Below are 19,437 nucleotides of genomic sequence, written 5' to 3' on the forward strand. Positions count from 1 at the left end.
ACCTAGCTGTGTAGGCTTGGGCAAACCACTTAACCCCATTTGCCTTGCAAAAATCTAAAAAAAAAAAAAAAGTAAACTATCTGGTACATTCAGCCACAAAAGATGTAATAAAGTAGTGGTATTGCGGGATCAAAGTGTATGCACATTTTTGTTGTCTTTTGGGTATAGTTCCAAATTGCTTTCCAGAAAGGTTGGATGAGTTCACAGCTCCACCAACGATGTATTAGCATCCCAGATTTTCCACAACCCTTCCAACAATGATCATTGTCCTTTCTGGTAATATTGGACAGTCTGAGAGGTGTGAGGTGGTACCTCAGAGATACTTTAATTTGCATTTCTCTAATAAGTAATGATTTATGGATGCTAATTGCCTTTGTATATCCTTTGACCATTTGTCAATTGGGGAATGGCTTTTTTTTCATTTGACTCAATTCTCTATATAATTTAGAAATGCATCCTTTGTCAGAAATATTAGTTGTAAAGATTGTTTCACAGTTTACTACATTTCTTTTGATCTTGGTTACAATGGTTTTGTCTGTGCATAAGCTTTTTAATTTAATGTAATCAAAATCATCTAGTTTGTTTTTAGTGATGTTCTCCATCTCTTCCTTAGTCATAAACTGATTCCCTTTCCATAGATCTGACAGGTAAACTAGTCCTTGATCTCCTAGTTTGCTTATATAATATTGTTTTTTATGTCTAAATCCTATATCCATTTATCTTGGTATAGGGTGTGAGGTGTTGGTCTAATCTAAGTTTCTTCCACACTAATTTCCAATTTTCCCAACAGTTTTTATGGAAGACAGAGTATTTATCCCAATAGCTGGACTCTTTGGGTTTATCAACAGCAGATTACTATAATCATTTCCTGCTATTGCATCTAGTCTATTCTACTGGTCCACCACTCTATGTCTTAGCCAATACCAGATAGTCTTGATTACTGATGCTTTATAATCTAATTTTAGAACTGGTAGGGCTAAGCTACCTTCTTTTGTACTTTTTAAATCATTGAATCCCTGGAAATTCTTGACTTTTGATTTCTCCATATGAATCTACTTATCACTTTTTCTAACTTATTAAAGTAATTTTTTGGAATTTGGAAAAATAAACCGGTAGTTTAGTTTTGGTAGAATTGTCATTTTTATTATATTAGCTCAACCTATCCATGAACAGTTGATGTTTCCCCAGTTATTTAAACCTAATTTAATTTGTGTGAGAAGTGTTTTATAATTGTTTTCAAAGATTCTGAGTCTGTCTTGGCAAATACAATCCCAAGTATTTTATATTGTCTGAGGTTACTTTGAATGGGATTTCTCTTTCTAGCTCTTCCTGCTGTATCTTGCTAGACACATATAGAAAAGTTGAGGATTTATGAGGGTTTATTTTATAACCTGCAACTTTGCTAAAATTGCTAATTGTTTCCAATAGTTTTTTGGATGATTTCTTGGGATTCTCTAGGTAGACCATCATGTCATCTGCAAAGAGTGAGAGTTTTGTCTCTTCCTTCCCAATTCTAATTCCTTCAATTTCTTTTTCTTCTCTTATTGCTGAAGCTAACATTTCTAATACAATATTTCAATAGTAGTGGTGATAATGGGAATCCTTGTTTCACCCCTGATCTTACTGGGAATGCCTCTAGCCTCTGCCTGTTGAATATAATGCTTGTTGATGGTTTCAGATAGATACTGTTTATTATTCTAAGGAAAAGTCCATTCATTCCTACACTCTTTAATGTTTTAATAGGAATGGCTGCTATATTTTGTCAAAAGCTTTTTCAGCATCTATTGATATAATCATATAATTTCTGATAGGTTTGTTGTTGATATAATTGATTATACTAACAGTTTTCCTAATATTGAAGAACCCTGCATTCCTGGAATAAATCCTACTTGGTCATAATGTAGTGATAACTTCTTATAATCATTTTGCTAAGATTTTATTTAAGATTTTTGCATCTATATTCATCAGGGAGATAGGTCTATAATTTTCTTTCTCTGTTTTTTACTCTTCCTGGTTTAGTTATCAGTACCATATTGGTGTCATAGAAAGAGTTAGGCAGAATTCCGTCTTCCCCTATTTTTCCAAAGAGTTTATATAGGATTGAAACCAATTGTTCCTTAAATGTTTGGTATAGGGGCAGCTAGGTGGCTCAGTGGATAGAGCACTGGCCCTGAAGTCAGGAGTACCTGAGTTCAAATCCAGCCTCAGACACTTAATAATTACCTAGCTGTGTGACCTTGGGCAAGTCACTTAACCCCATTTGCCTTGCAAAAAAAATATTTGATAGAATTCACTTGTGAATCCATCAGGTCCTGGAGACTTTTTCTTAGGGAGTTCAACAATGGCTTGTTGAATTTCTTTTTCTGAGATAGGATTGTTTAGGTATTTAATCTCTTCATTTACTCTGGGCAACTTATATTTTTGTAAATATTCATCCATTTCACTTAGATTTTCAAATTTATTGGCATAGAGTTGGGCGAAATAATTCTGAATTATTTTAATTTCCTCTTCATTGGTGGTGAGTTCACTTTTTCATTTATGATACTAGCAATTTGGTTTTCTTTCTTTTTTTAAAATTGAATTGACCAGAGGTTTATCAATTTTGTTGGTTTTTTTCATAAAATCAACTCTTGGCTTTATTTATTAATTCAATAGTTTTTTTGCTTTTGATTTTATTAATTTCTCCTTTAATTTTTTAGAATTTCTAATTTGGTATTTAATTGGGGGTTTTTAATTTGTTCTTTCTCTAATTTTTTTAGTAGCATTTTAGTTCATTGATTTCCTCTTTCCCTAATTTATTCATGTAAGCATTTAAAGTTATAATATATCCCCTGACAGCTGCTTTGAGTGAATCCCATAGGTTTTGGTATGTTGTTTCATTGTTATCATTATCTAGGATAAAATATTTAATTCTTTCTATAATTTGTTGTTTGATCCACTCATTCTTTAAAATTAGGTTATTCAGTTTCCAATTAGTTCTGGGTCTATATCTCCCTGGCCCAATATTGCATATGATTTTTATTGCATTATGATCTGAGAAAGATGTATTCACTACTTCTGCCTTTCTACAATCGATTATTAGGTTTTTATGCCCTAGTACATGGTCAGTTTTTTTGTAAGTGCCATGTATTGCAGAGGAAAAGGTATATTCCTTTCTATCCCCATTCAATTTCCTCCATAAGTCTTGGGGAAAACTTTTGTATCAAGTTTCTCTAATAAAAGTCTGATACCAAGATATACAGTCATTGACACAAATATAACAGAATAAGACTCATTCCCCAATAGACAAATTGAAGGCTATGAACAGGCATTTCTCAAAAGAAGAAAGGCAAGCTATCAATCACCATATTAAAAAAAAATGTTACAAATTGTTTTAAGTGAAAGGAAAGTTCTTTTAAGAACTCCGAATTTGGGGTGGCTAGGTGGTGTAGTAGATAAAGCACCAGCCCTGGAGTCAGGAGTACCTGGGTTCAAATCCAGTCTCAGACACTTAATAATTACCTAGCTGTGTGGCCTTGGGCAAGCCACTTAACCCCATTTGCTTTGCAAAAACCTAAAAAAAAAAAAAAGAACTCTGAATTTCTACTTTATAACCATAAGACTGGCAAAAATGAATAAAAAAGTGAAACTGGCCATTGTTAGAGCTTCTATGGAAGGTCACGAAAACTCAATACTTTTGGAAAGTAGTTCAACCATTATGGAATGCCATTTGCAACTATAACCAAAGATATTACTAAACAATAAATATCTCTTTATTTAGTGGTATCACCACCGAGTATATACTCCCAAAGAGATCCAAGAGAAGGAAAGGAACATAAGTACAAAAATATTTATAGTAGTACTTTGTGTTCTACCAAATGACTGAAAATAAAGGAGATTTCATCTATTAGAGAATGGTGAAACAAATTATGGAATATGAATATAATGGAATATTTTGGGCCATAAGAAATAAAGTAACCTTCCCAGTAACCTGGGAAGATAAATAAGAACTGACGGAGAGTGTTAAAGCTAGAGATCTTTAATCTCATATTTGTGATCAAAACTTGTTTTCTCAGTCTCAAATGGGGGTTTGTAAGTCTGAATGTTAATTTTGCCTACCTCATGGTCTCTAGCCCCAGCTCTTCTTGGGTGAAGTAGCCTAGACCCCCTCTGATAGCATCCACAGTTTTGACTTTCAAAGTTTGTGTCAACAATTAGACAAAGACTACGCTGAGAAGGCATGAAACTGCTCTGGTTATCTAAGAGAGGAGAATAAATTCTTATGACATTGTGGAAAAAGAGGAAATCCCAATGTTTTATATGTCTATATTATAATTGATAAAACATGAAATATCAAGTCAGATTAGGACATTGTAGTCCTGCTGCTAATTGGATCCTTGTTAGTTCTGATATAGAACAGACCTTATTGATGGGTTAGAGAATCATAAAGTAATCAATGACACCTTTATGTACTAGAGTGTAACCTGTGAACTGGGTCTGGAGTCAGGAGGACTGAGTTCAAATCCAGATTCAGACACTTAATACTTAGCTTTGTGATCTTGGTCAAGTTACTAAACCCATTGCCTTGTAAAAATAAAAAAAAGTATAACCTGACTGGTTGTCTGTCAAAATATTATGACTCTGTGTAACATTTTCTATAAATACTTTCATTAAGTTCTGGGTTGATATCTTTAATATTTTGCCCTGTAGGTTCTGGGTAAGATCTTAGAGAATAAAACTTCATATATAACCTCTGTTATCTCATTTTTATCCTAAAATAATTAAGATTAACAAGAGTAAATTGAGCACAAACAGGAAAAATATTCATGACATGTACAATATTGTAAAGAAACAAATAATTCTGATCGATTCAATGGCTGATCATAATGAGGTGGAGCAGATAGAAAGTTAGATTTATTGCAGATAATATGAGTTCAAAACCTGCCTAGATACTTTCTAGTTGTCAAAAAGAATTTATTGGGGCAGCTAGGTGGCGCAGTGGATAAAGCACTGGCTCTGGAGTCAGGAGTACCTGGGTTCAAATCCGGTCTCAGACACTTAATAATGACCTAGGCAAGCCACTTAACCCCATTTGCCTTGCAAAAAAAAAAAAACCTAAAAAAACCCTAAAAACTAAAACTAAAAAGAATTTATTAAGGAACTATTATATAAGTGGTACTATGCTTAAGCACTGGTGCTGCAAAGAAAGGTTAAAGGCAGTTCGTTCCCAAGGAGCTGGGCTCTATAGTCCTTAGTTTCCACATCACTAAAATGAGAGGGTTGACCCCAGTGATCTCTGGGTCCCTTTCCACTCTAGATCTATGATCTTATAATTTCAGATGACTGATGTTGAAATACAATTCCCACCACTTGGCAGAGAGATGGTAGTCTGTAAGTAAAGATTGAGACATACATTTGGATATGCCAAAAAATGTACACATTTCTTGGCTACCCTTATTTGGGAGGTAGGTAATTTATGAGAGAAGGGTGTGGATGGTTCATAGTGAAACAAAATAAGAAAACAGAGAAAAATCATCAGTGAAATATTTAAAAATACATAAAAGCTGAAAAAAATTCAAAAAGTGTCATAAACAAAAGGACAGTATTTATACTACCATAAAAAAGTTAATACTTAAAAAGTTATCTATAATGATTTACAATTTCATATACGATCCTCTTTTTCTCTTCTTTCTACATGGCAATGTTCATCTTTGTGTGTGTATATGTTCAGAATAAATTATAAATCAATGAATAAAATAATTATGATAAAGAGAAATAATATATAGAAACATCAAGTCCAGGCTCTGAGTTTCCCTTCTGTGCAAAACAAAACAACCAATGCTGTAAAATTGGCAACTAAAAAGAGCTGTCTTAAACCATCTTGATATTCAGTATGAGTCAATCTTTTTCTCTTTTTAAGCCACTTCACAGATTGTAATCACATTATAATGGGAATGGTAGACAAAACTATCAAATTCTTTTCAAGGCAATCTTCTTGGTTCATCAGCATAGACAATCATTCCTTTCACTTCTGCAGTAATAGGGAAATTTTAAGCAATATCTTTTGATTGGAGTTGGTCTTGAAAATGACTTAGCTGGGGGGCCTTACTTTAAATGCAACAAGACTGAAATGTAAAATGCCATTTACCCCGCAGTCTTGAAGAATGAATGAATGAATGAAGCAAGCACTTGTCACAGTTTTCTTAACGGTTTCTGATTGCTGTTTGTGTAGCCTGGGCACTTCTCCTTTTTCAAAATCATCTTTGAGGGTTCTGGTACTTTTCTTTTGCTCTTTTTTAATCAAAAGGGGCTAAAAGGGAAATCATTTGACCCTTACAACAGCAGGGGTCTTCACACTGAATGTGTTATTTAATTGACCTTAAAGAGAGACCCTTCAGAGTATAAAACAGTGACTAAGGTGACATATTTAACCTAGTGTTAATATTTCATGCTAAGTCCTTGTTAGGAATGATTGTCATTACGAAGGTGTTCACTTTCAGAGAACAGCTATGGTAGCTATGATCAATTAATAGTCTTTATTTTTAGGTTTGCTCTTTAAAAAGGGAAATGTAATTTTTTCATGCTAAAAAATGGTGTCTTGGGATAAAGGAAATAAAATGTTACACTCCACTCAAGTTTCCATGCACCATCTTCAATGAATTGTGACCCTGGGCCAGGATTTTATTCTTTATGAGCCTAGATTTAAAAGGTTGAAAAATAATACCTACCTCACAGGATTGTTGGGAGCAAAGTACTTTGTAAATCTTAAAGTACCATAAAAATGTGAATTGTTAGTAATTAGAGCTAAAATATGTCTATGGCTGTATATGTGTGAAAAGTAATGGAAAATGAATTGAACTTGGAGTCAGAAGATCAAGATTGGGACTCCCAGTTTTGTTGCTTACTAGCTGTATAAACCTGGACAAACGATTAAACATGAGTCTTTTCTTTCTCTGTAAAATGTGACTAGAGGATTGTGAAAGGATGTACTTGGTAAAGACTTAAGAGAATTTGTTACAAATTATTAGCATTAAATTTTTTAAAATATGTCCTTTATTTAAATAGTATATCCTTTATTTAAATCCTTAGTATGCTAAGATACAAAATCTAAAAGTCATAGCTTGGAGATTTAAAGATCATTTTGTCTAATTCCCTAAGGAAGCTAGTTCCCCCAAAAGCTAATTATGGCTTACAAAATATAGTTATTAACTGTAACCTGGGTTTTCTGACTTCTATCCCATTGGGGTTTTTTGTGCCATATATCATACAAATTAACTTTTTTTACACTAACAGCATTGTTTTCTTAAGTTTTCCTTATTTAAATTTGGATTAGAGTCTCATTCTCTGTTCATACTACAAAGTAAAGAAATTGAGTTTCCTTTTAAACAGAATAGGGGAGCAAAGTGGCTATCCACTTGAGGAAAAAGCAGGTATAACCAATAGAAATAATGTAGAGAGGACCAAGTATCTCGGAGCAGAAATGATTTTTTTTAAGAAACAGTTTGGAATCTGAAATAATTGGAATGTTTTTTGCTAGGAGATGGGGGAATTTTAGGGTGCTGATATGGAATTGCCTAGAATCAAATGAAGAAAGAATTTTAGGATTAGGAGGGTATGGGGGTAGGGGGGAAGACTTCTGTGTTGGTCTTGAAGAGCAATTTTTTTCTTTGAGGCAAGGTCTGTTTTTTCTGTATCCCATGTCAGGGAAGGGAAAAAAATGTGCAAGTTAGTACTTTTAAAATTTGTGGTACATTAACTGAAGTTGTGTAATAGGTTGAAAAGACTTAGAGAAAAGATGACAATAAGGAAAATGAAACCTTTTTTTCTATAAAACATCTGAAAAATACATGTAGCTTTTGAGCAAAGTCTAAGACATTTAGACACCATGATGTTGAACAAAGAAGTTTGGTGACTATATCTCTACACCAAGAGGGATCATTCTTTTTTTTTTTTAGGTTGTTTTTTGCAAGGCAAATGGGGTCAAGTGGCTTGCCCAAGGCTACACAGCTAGGTAATTATTAAGTGTCTGAGACCAGATTTGAACCCAGGTACTCCTGACTCCAGGGTTTATCCATTGCGCCACCTAGCTGCCCCGGGATCATTCTTTTTTTTTTTTAGTTTTTGCAAGGCAAATGGGGTTAAGTGGCTTGCCCAAGGCCACACAGCTAGGTAATTATTATCGGATTTGAACCCAGGTACTCCTGACTCCAGGGCCGGTGCTTTATCCACTACACCACCTAGCCGCCCCTCCTGGGATCATTCTTAATACAAATACTTTCATTTGACTTTTGAAGAAGTGAGCCTTAGTATTCAAATGGTTTCATTAAATGCATGATAAAAGAAATTTATGCTCCCATCTCTGAGACACAGCTTGTTTTAAATCTCGTTCTCCTATTTAACCTCGGAGTAATGAATAATAAAATTAAGAAATTTCATAAGCCAGAGTAATCTCGAAAACATAAAAGTATTCTCAAAATATGATGCAGCATGCAGATTCTTTCCTATGTTCTGTGCCACACAAGTCCATTTTTTCTATGCTAATTTTCCCAAGTTAATTGAAATGCATAGGCCTAAAATCAAAATTTAAGAACTAAATATTAAAATGTATATGGTAACATTTTTAAAGTTATATTACTAAAGAAAAATCACATCTCCACAAGTATAACTTCTTAAGATTTGTTTTTAATAAGGACATAAACAGTTTAATTTTAGTCATTAATGGCATAAGATTCATGCTTATTGGATTTTATAGATCCAAAAAAAGTGAATCCAGCAGTTTTCTTCATAATTTTTTATATAATAATAAATTTCCTAATTCTCTGAAGAATTTATGACACAGTGGATAAAGCACCGGCCCTGGAGTCAGGAGTACCTGAGTTCAAATCCGGTCTCAGACACTTAATAATTACCTAGCTGTGTGGCCTTGGGCAAGCCACTTAACCCCATTTGCCTTGCAAAAAAACCTAAAAAAAAAAAAAAATTCAGACAAGATTATTATATGCTATTAAAAATGATTTCCAACTTACAGAGAATTCCTGTTGATATTAGAATGTAGAATTCAGTTATTTAGTATTTGAGCAATTTTTTCTAACCTCTTCAAACATACTAATCTGCAATAATATTTTTAGTTCTTAACTGCACTACTAATTCTGCCTCTGTTAAACACTGTAGTTTTATAACCTCTTAAAATATTAATATTTTAATTATTTCTTTCTTAATAAGAATCAGTTATTTTCCCTAAGTCATTTTCTATAAAATAAACTAGAACTATAAAGGTTACATTATGTCCATCCTCTCTCCTGAGTTAGAGCTGAAAGAGACCCTCTAACTTAGAGAGGAGGAAACTGAAGTCTAAGCAGTGACAGTCCCCAAATCTCCCATCCAACTGATTTCACAAGCTTTTAGGTGATCAGGTACAATACCATGTCAGGGCAGCTAGATGTTACTGTGGATAGAGAGAGCACTGAGCTTGGAATCAGAAGTCTCATCCAATCCAGCCTCAGACACGTCCTAGCTGTGTGCCCCTGGGCAAGTCACTTAACCCTGCTAGCCTCAGTGTCCTACTCTGTACAATGAGTTGGAGATGGAAATGGCAGACCACTCCAGTGTCTTTGTCAAGAAAACCCCCAATGGTGCCAGAAAGAACCAGACAGGACTGAACTGTAACAACAATTATCCTGGTTACTGCTAGACCAAGGTCCTCCAATTTCAACAGAAGCACTCTAGACCTTACTACACTGGTTTTTGTAGGAGATATTTTATACAAACTACTTTAAATCTGGGTGATAAGTGAATTGTTCCAGGAATGGAATCTCTCTCTACTTGCTTCAGAGGCCAAGCTCTGGGGTCCAGTAAATACGTTAGTGATTGAACAATTATTGTAATAATTTAGTTAAGGTCCTTAGGCTCTTTAGTTATTGAGGATAAATAACCACCATTTTTCTATTGGATGGCTCCTCTCTACTGGACCTAGGCATGCCATTCCTATTCCTTACATTCTTCAATTCCTTTCCCTGGGACAATTATCTGTAACTTAGATTTAGGCTTATGTCTAAGGATTTTCCCATGAATGAATAATGTGGATTACATATAGGACAGATATTTATTTTCACACACAAAAACACTGAAGGCTCTCAAGTACACAATGACAACGTTAACAGCCCTGAGGGGAAGATTTCAAATGATCATAAACCCTGGAAGTTATAAACCTTTTCCAACTTTGGGAAGAGAAGAAGCTAACAGGAGATCTGGATTTGGGAAGGAGGGTTCCCTAAAACAAGCAGAATTCCTTGAAAAAAATGAGGATAAAAGGGAAGTAAATAAATGTGGATGCAAGTGATTGGTGACAGAGGCAGCTGCAGCTCCCTTATTCAAAATGGAGTTTTCAAGGGACACCATAGAGGTGAAAGAGACAAGTTGGAAGTAACCCATTGGGTTTTTTGTCTTTTTTAAAATTTTGTTAAATTATATAAATCTGGAATCATAAGAGAAAAACAGATATGAAGTGGTTCTTCTCCTGCTTCCTATACCCTTATGTCACACAAGTGGGAAAATCTATCTTTTTATTCAAATTAAAGTGGAGCAGCTGACTAAAAACTCATCAACACAAGTAGTTTACCTTATTTAATTTTTGTCCCATTGCTCTGAGTATGAAGAGGTCATGAAGAACTCTGGGAGAGTTAATAGAAGAAAGTGACCTTTCCTGGGGTGGGGGCTGGGATCCCCCAACCCTTCATCAGAGAATATTACTTCTCTAACTAGTGCCATGTTCTTGTTCTTATTCAGACTTCATATCACCATTAGGGTTTTCTTGGTAAAGATACTGGAGTGGTTTGCCATTTCCTTCTCCAGCTCATTTTATAGATGAGGAAATTGAGGCCTACAGGATTAAGTTATTTGTTCAGGTCTCACAGTCTGAGGTTGGATTTGAACTCAAGACTAGCCTCCCTGACTTTAGGCTTGGAACTCTATCTACTGCCCCACTGGGGGTAGATATGAACTTGGGGGTCATGCTTCAGACATGAGTCAAATGAAGTGACTTTTAGAGTTGCAACGGTTGGATAAATTGAATGGCAGTACTAATTATTGTAATAAAAAGCAGAGAGGTTGATGCTTAACATCATGTAAGGAGAAAGCAGTTTGTGGTTTCACTGATTAAACATTTTACATTTTACCTTAGTTCTGCGCTGTACAAATGTATTTCCTGGTACATGCCTTCTAGCAAAAAAAGGTCATGCTAAGAGTCAGTCCTCTAGTTGGTCATAAGTCTCCTTCAAGAGTTGCTGGAGGGGCAACTAGGTGGCACAGTGGAGGGGCACCTAGGTGGTGCAGTGGATAGAGCATCAGCCCTGGAGTCAGGAGGACCTGAGTTCAAATGTGACGTTAGACATCTAATAATTGCCTAGCTGTGTGACCTTGAGCAAGTCACTTAACCCCACTGCCTTCCAAAAAAAACCCAAAATAAAGTCACAAGTCCAAAAAAAAGAGTTGCTGGAGAGTTGGCAAGGAATCTTTACTTTACAGCTATTGGGTTCTAAACAAAAGGGCACTATTTCTTATTACAGTATAGATTAATTTATACAAATATATACATATATATGTTGTATATAACAATAATGATATTAATATTAATGGTTAATTTTCTATTAATAATATTACAATGGTTAATTTTTATTGTTTTCAGACTCATTTTTGAGAGTATAACGATTTGAGAATGAATTGTGAATGGCATTTGCTTTTTTGTATGTCTTAGCTGGAAGACAGTACCACAAGATAACCTGTATGAGATAAATCAAGCAATGTAGACTTCACACAGACACAACAGAATGAATCATTGGAGAAGAAAAAGATCCTTAAATATCCTACAACTTATACCTTGATCTTAAAGCAAGACTACATTTGCCATTTACTTACTATTTTATTCAACTACAATATTCCCCACTAAATCACCAGTGCTTCTCTGACATATAAATACACACAACAAAACAATTTATGTATATCAAATGAAAACCACAAAATATTATAAATTTGCAAGAAAGCCTCTTACTGGGGTGGCTAGGTGGCACAGTGGATAGAGCATTGGCCCGGAGTACCTGAGTTCAAATCCGACCTCAGACACTTAATAATGACCTAGCTATGTGGCCTTGGGCAAGCCACTTAACCCCATTGCCTTGCAAAAACCTTAAGGAAAAAAAAACCTCTTAGTCAAACTCTTGGCTGCAGTCATTTTGGTGCCTAACCAAACTATTTCAAAAACTGTTATGTTAAATTAAATCCAAACAACTGAAAAAATACACCCCCTGCAACTTATCCATTGCTATATGTGTCAAACCTCCTGCACCTGTTTCATACTGGCACTGATGTAGAAGAGAAAGAGGGCATGAGCTTCCAGCAATGTGATGGGCATGAATGTATCCTCCAGTAAACAACCTGAAAGAACAAGTGTGTTACCTAAATATAGGCAGAGCTATTATTAGCATAGCATGAAAGTCAGAAAGTAATGCTTAAAAAAAAAATAATTTTGAAAGACATCAAACTTCAGTTCTAGATATAGACAATACCATTATTATAAATCTCAAAGCACAGCTATTAATAGAACTGATAGAAAAGTTCAAGTATTTCTGGAGCCCATACTATGAGAATTGTGCCAGAAGCCATGGGGAAGGTGGGGGGGATGAAAAAGTACTTTGCCTTTACCCTCCAAGAGGTTCAAATCTTTTAAGAGATCATCAACTAGATGCAATGTGTGAATGTATAGTGTGACAAGGGTCTGGGTGGTACAGATAAAGGTCTATGGGCATATGTAGGAGGTAGAAAGCACTTTCCCACTGGAATGTGAGCCACTTGAGAAAAGGGATTGTTTTATTTTGCTTATCTCCATTGCCTAGCCCTGTGCAGAGTATTATCTACTGACTGGGGGAGGGACAAGAGAGACCCAGTAAGGCTTCAAGGAGGAAGCATCATTCAAGCAAGGTCCTCCAGGGTTCGGGAAGAGTTTAAGAGGCATTGATTTTTAACAATTTAACAATCTGATGGGAGTAATGGGGGATAACCAAGGGGATTTCTGATCTATTCTGAATGGAACGTATGGCATAAAAGTAAAATGAACTTTGGATCTGAGATTCAGTCTGGAAGAGGCCCTTAGCAAAGTGACTGGCACATAAGTGTAAATATTACATATTGTTATTAGTACAACCCTATTATTTTACAGATGAAATCAAGAGGGACTAAAAGTGACTTGCTCTCACGGTCTTAGCCAAAGAACAGTTAGGATTTGGTAGAGGCACAGGAATGTTTTGGAGGCAGCATTTTAATGTCACAGTTTAAGGGAGTTATTTTTTATAAGCATGCGGATCAAGTAGCTTGCTTTCCCAATGAGGGGGGTGGGATGGAAGGAAGGGAGGGAGAGAATTTGAAACTCAAGGTTTTGGAAGTAAAAAACAGAAACTTGTTTCAGCATGTAGCTGGGGGGAGAAATTTAAAAAAATCTTTTTTTTTTTAAAGCATGTGGAGAAAAGCAGGCTGGATTACCGCCCATAATGACTTTTTTTTTAATCTTCGAACACAAAAATCAGGCCACTCAGGCAGCTAGGTGGGGCAGTGGATGGTGCACCGGCCCTGGAGTCAGGAGGACCTGAGTTCAAATGCAGCCTCAGACACTTAACCACCTAGCTGTGTGACCTTGGGCGAGCCACTTGACCCCATGGCCTTGCAAAAACTAAAAACTAAAAACAAAACAAAAAAAGCCAACAAAACAGGCCACGCTTTAGTCTGTCGGTCTGAAGAAGACCGTGACCTCATGGAGGTATAAAGTGCAACTGGGTTGGGGGGGCACCGCAGCGCTGCGCCGGATGGGAGCCGGCCGGGCCGGGCACGCAGGAGGCGCCCCGCCGCGGCATCCGCACGCGGGTCCTCCGGCCGGCCGGGGGCGGGGTGGGGGAGGAGAAGGCATCGGCGCCCAGGGCCCGGGAAGGGAAGAGGCAGAGGCGGCCGCCGCGGGCCACCCCGCCAGGCCGCGGGCCGCCCTTCAGGGCGACGTAGTGGTCGTCAAGGCAACGACGCCGCGGCGCGCCGGGGTGAGAGGTCGGCGTCGGCAGCATCGCGGCTCCCCGCTCGGCTGCGCCCCGTCTCCGCCCCCGTAAGGCCCCGGGACTCCCTCACCTTACCCCTCCCCCACCGAGCCGCGGCGGCGGCGGGCAGGGGGCGAGCCGAGGGGCATAAAGGGGAGGGGACGCGGCACGCCCTCCCGGCCCGCGCCACCTCCGGCCCCGGGGGAGCGCGGCGGCGGCGTCGCGGAGCTCGGCCCCTCGGTGGCGTGAGTGTGCGTGGGGGGGAGGTGTCCCCGGGGGTGGGGCGGGACGGGGGAGGGGGGCGCCCGCGGCCTCCCGCGGCCCGGCGGAGGCGGAGCCTACGCGTGGCCCGAAACCTGGCAACGCCGCGACGCGGCCGGGGCCGGGCCGGGCCTCAGGGAGCGGGGCCTCGGCGGGCCGGGCCGGGACTCAGGGAGCGGGGCCTCGGCGGCCCGGGCCGGGCCGGGCCTCAGGGAGCCGGACCTCGGCGGGCCGGGCCGGGCCGGGCCTCAGGGAGCGGGGCCTCGGCGGGCCGGGCCGGGCCGGGCCTCAGGGAGCGGGGCCTCGGCGGGCCGGGCCGGGCCGGGCCTCAGGGAGCGGGGCCTCGGCGGGCCGGGCCGGGCCTCAGGGAGCGGGGCCTCGGCGGCCCGGGCCGGGCCGGGCCTCAGGGAGCGGGGCCTCGGCGGGCCGGGCCGGGCCTCAGGGAGCCGGGCCTCAGGGAGCGGGGCCTCGGCGGGCCGGGCCGGGCCGGGCCTCAGGGAGCGGGGCCTCGGCGGGCCGGGCCGGGCCGGGCCTCAGGGAGCGGGGCCTCGGCGGGCCGGGCCGGGCCTCAGGGAGCGGGGCCTCGGCGGACCTCGGCGGGCCGGCCCTCAGCTTCCACTGTGGAGGCGAGGCCGTGGGGTCCAGGATGCCCCGGGGCCTGCTGCTTGAGGTGGAGGCGGATTCACCTGTGCAGGACACGCTTTCCTTCCCCCTTCCCCACCCTGCAGGTCGCTGGCCCGCCCCAGCCCAGAGCGCCCAGGCCATCGCCAAAGTGAAGATGAAAAACTGATCAATGCGGCCTCGGGAGCCCCGCGGTGCACTTCTCCCCTGGCATGAGCCCAGGTACGTGCCCTTCTGCCGCAGGCCCCCCATTGGCAGCCCCGCAGCCCACTCACCGGAACTTCATGCGCGGCTCACTTTTAGAAAGAGCAAGGTGTGAAGTTCCTTTCCCAACAGAGACTCCATAATTCTCACAGTTCAAGTCACTTTAGTTTCCATCCCATTGGCTTTTTGTTTTAGGTTTTTTTTGACAAGGCAGATGGGATTAAGTGACTCGCCTAAGGCCACACAGCTAAGTAATTATAGTGTCTGAGGCCGGATTGGAACTCAGGTCCTCCTGACTCCAGGGCCTGTGCTCTATCCGCAGCGCCACCTAGCCACCCGGCACTTAGCTATTCCTGATGGGAGCTTTGCTGTCTACAAAGAATACAGAAAGTTCAATGAGATTGACTGTCCCTGCTGTAGAAAACATTTTTTATCCTGCAGGGAGGTATGTGTTCATAGAGAATTAAATACAAGATGTATACAAAAAAAAAAATTAACTTAGAGAAGGACAGTAGGAATAGGGAAAACTTGTCCTATGTTATACAGGCTGTAAGCAGAGTTAGATTCAGACTCTTATCTAATCTGAAATCTATCCATTCCATTATTATGTTGCTTTTTCTGAAATATGACCTTTCAATTTTGAAACTTGTGAACTTCTTAAAGCATTTTCTCTATCAGTTATAGTGTTCATTTTTTCACTTATTATCTAGATTGTTAGCTCATCAAGGACTAGAAATGTTTTATATTACATTTTATCCTTCTGGATACTTGGCACAATACTTAAACTCAGTAGATATTTGATAAATATTTGAATTTTTGTTAAGATGCAAGCAAAATGGAATTTCAAGTTCAAGGACTACTAGCACTTAAATTGTATTAAATTAATTTGTACTTATCAGCGGTTGATGGCACATGTTCTGATATAAAATATTTGTTAATAGCTCCAAGGATATCTATAGAAATTTCCTAGGGAGCATTGGAAAGCAAAAGAAGACAGTCTGTCTATCTTATATCTCAGGAATTCCATCTCTTTACACTAATCAACATTCTTGATTCCTCCCCACACACAACCCATTTTGGTATCTGACCAAGACCTGTTCTCCACCAGAGTAAAATCAAAGCCTCATTTCTCAAGAAGCAGTATAGCATCACAGAAATAGAAGTTGAGATAACTTGATTTCTCATTCCAGTACCACTAGTAAGTAAACAGCAGTAACTCAGTGGGCCAGTCATGTAAACACTGGATCTCATTTGCCACAATCAAAATGAAATTGGACCAAATATTCTAGTGTTCCCTTCCAACTCTATAATTCTGCATTATAAAATCTTAATCTTGGCTGGCTGTTGGAAGGAAAGTAAACTGATGTTTAAAATGATTTACACTTAAGTTTAATCCTCCTAAAAGATATTTCTATTTTAAAAGAACTGTTTAGCCTAACTTAGACCTTGAACCAGTTGATTTCTAACTCAGTTATTGTTGAATTGAATTCTTAATTCTTGAAATTTTTGGAGGGGAAGATACTTTTGAACACGGTGGCTTCTCTGGTCTTCCCAATCCATCCACTTGACCTAATCTTAGGCTGTTCCCTTTCTATTCTATCCACAGATAATCTCATTGCCATAAAATTTCTGGCTGAAATCCTCCTACTTTCCAGCTAAATTAAATACTGGAGTTAGCAACCTAATACCTTCTGAAACAATTTCAGTCTGTACAAAACAGCCCTTAAGTAAATAAATCTTGTAAACAAACATTTATTAAGTAACTACCATAAAACAGACACTGCCAGACCCTGGGAATGCCAAAAAACAATGTATGTCCTCATGGAGCTTATATTTTAATGGAGTGGGCAATCTATGCATACAGAATTAAATAAAAGATAACCCTAGAAAAGGAGCTGTTAGTAGGTGGGGGTCCAGGAAAGACCTGCTGAAGATATTTCAGGAAGGAATGGTCTGATCCCAGTTGTTTCTTCCTCTTTTTACTATACCTATACCCAGAATTTTGTTTGCTTGTGACTATTTCCATTTCAACTCTACCTCTTCTTTTAAATCTCACCCCTTTTACTTAATTGTATTTGTACACTATATTCTTTTTTGTTCCCCCCAACCTTTCCTTGCCTGACTCAAATATGAATGATATTCTTGCTCCCTCCCCAATTAAAAACTTCCCTCTTCCCTCCTTTTCCTGTCTTTTTAAACACACACATCCTCAGTCTGAGCTTTTTTTGTCCTTCAAGAGGACTGGAAGAGCTATAGTCTCTTCAACCTTTTAAGATGTAAAGACTTTATCATCATTTAGTCCTTTCATATTGCTTGAATTTGTCTTAATAGGATTTTTTCATTTTCTCAGTAGTGTTGATTGTTATTAAAAACTGTTATTAAAAACTCTTATTTTTCCTTGAAGGGTTATGCTTAGTTTTGCCAGATAAATTATTCTTGGTTTTAGAAGTTTCTCTTTTTGCTTTTCAATAAATTTGATTCCTTGTTTTCCTTTCCTTCATAGCAATCACTACATAATCTTGTATGAACCTCACTCTGTTTCTTTGATACTTTTTTTTTCTGACTGCTTAGAATATTTTTTTTCTTTGACCTGATCACTTTCAGGAATTTGTCAATCAGAATTTTGAATGTATTAAATTTTGGGTTTCTTTCATTAGAGATATTTCTGTTTTTACTTTACCTAGGCAGTTCCTCCCCAAAAAAATACTATCCCCAGATTTCAGAGAATTCATTGTTTATTAAATTAAATCACCATATCCTGTTTTTCAGTTCCATTTTTTAAGTAGTAAATCTACCTCATTTTCATTTGTATTCTAGTGTTGTTGTATCATTAGATTTTTTGAGTTTTTTCATTTTCTTTTATTTTAAATTATCTACTACTTGGGTTAATTTTTCTAACTTCTCATTTGTTCATTGTCTTTTTTTAAGTTTTTCCTCAAATCCCATATTTCAATTTGATCCTTATTACATTTCTCCCTTCTCTCAGAGTCCTTGTGATGACCAGTTCAAACTTTTTTCTCCCTGCTATCATACTTTTCATTATTGCTGGCTTATTTTCTTTTTCTGGAATTTTTTTATTGGAATTCTCAACCCATTTTCTTAAGAGTTTTCTTCTGCTTTCTTAAGATTTAATGATCTTTCTTAGGAATGGCTGTCCCATATCTATTTCTTTTGAATCTCTTTCTTCTGCAATTTGCTGGAGTTGTTAATCAAGTTCCTTATTGCTGGACCCAGGAGGGGAATGAATAGATAAAGGAAACCACACTGATTTCTCAGGTCTTGGAGTAGGGCAGCTAGCAAGACAGGTTGATAATAGTTTCTTAGCTTATATACTTCAACTGTCTTTGCCTTGAACATTGAAATGGAGATCATGGTCATGGATAGGGAGGCTAAGCCCAGGATCTTCCTCTTTGTGTACTGCCTCCAAAATAGATCTGGACTGGGACTTTAGGTAGGGGCCCAACTCTACCAATTCTCTGTCTCAGGTGGTGTAGTTTGAGCCCTGGCCCTTTCCCCTGCTATAGTCCTGAATGGGTTTGAAGAGCCTCCTAGATAGGGACTCTAGTTTCTACAAAGAATGGTCTTCTAAATACTGATTTAGTTCTAGAACTCATCACATAGTCCTTGGTTGTGACTTTTTTTTCCCCTGAGGTTTTGTGATTCCTCAGTGGTATTTCTCTCACTGATCCTTTGCTTCATTTGGAGATATTTTCTATTCCTTGAGGAATTCAGTACTCCAGTGTTTTTCAACATAAACAAAATCCACAGAAAGCACTTAGATTCTGGTTTCATCTTTTGAATTAATTTTAGAAGAACTATAAATTAAAGTTTTCTTAAGGAATAGTGAAAAGTAATATTTGCCACCTCTGAACTATCATAAAACTTTGCATCCTTTTTATAGTATTTTAGCATTTTACATTGTATTATGATTATCTGTGTAGGTGTCTTATCACCCTACTAGACTTTAAATTTTATAAGGAAAGATATAAAAACCTTCCTCTTCTTTGTATTCTTCATAGCCCTTAATGCATAGACACTCAGTGTACAATTGTTGAATGATTAAATGTATAATATAGAGAGAAGAGGAGAGAATGAGAGATTTTGTAGATATAAAAACAAGATTTGGCAGCTGATTGGATATATGGGAGAAGGAGAGTAAGGAACTTCAGATTACACTGAGATTACAAACTTGTTTCACCTAATGGGGTGGTGAGGCTCTCAAGAAATCAAATACCATATTTACTCATAATTTCCTCTGTCTTTCCTATTGTCTTTTAAGTTAGAAAGAGGAAGAAGAATTATA

General features: G+C 38.6%; 1 protein-coding gene across 1 annotated transcript in view; it reads left to right on the plus strand.

Annotated features, from left to right (window-relative positions):
- Positions 1–14,815: 14,815 nt before the first annotated feature.
- The window catches only part of PCNX4 (pecanex 4), a 49,395-nt gene continuing 44,773 nt past the window's right edge, over positions 14,816–19,437 (plus strand). The window contains 1 exon segment of the mRNA XM_074235935.1: positions 14,816–15,152. The gene's annotated coding sequence lies outside the window, so the exon portion shown is untranslated.

Source organism: Macrotis lagotis, chromosome 4 (assembly GCF_037893015.1).
Source record: "Macrotis lagotis isolate mMagLag1 chromosome 4, bilby.v1.9.chrom.fasta, whole genome shotgun sequence".
Lineage (NCBI taxonomy): Eukaryota > Metazoa > Chordata > Mammalia > Peramelemorphia > Peramelidae > Macrotis > Macrotis lagotis.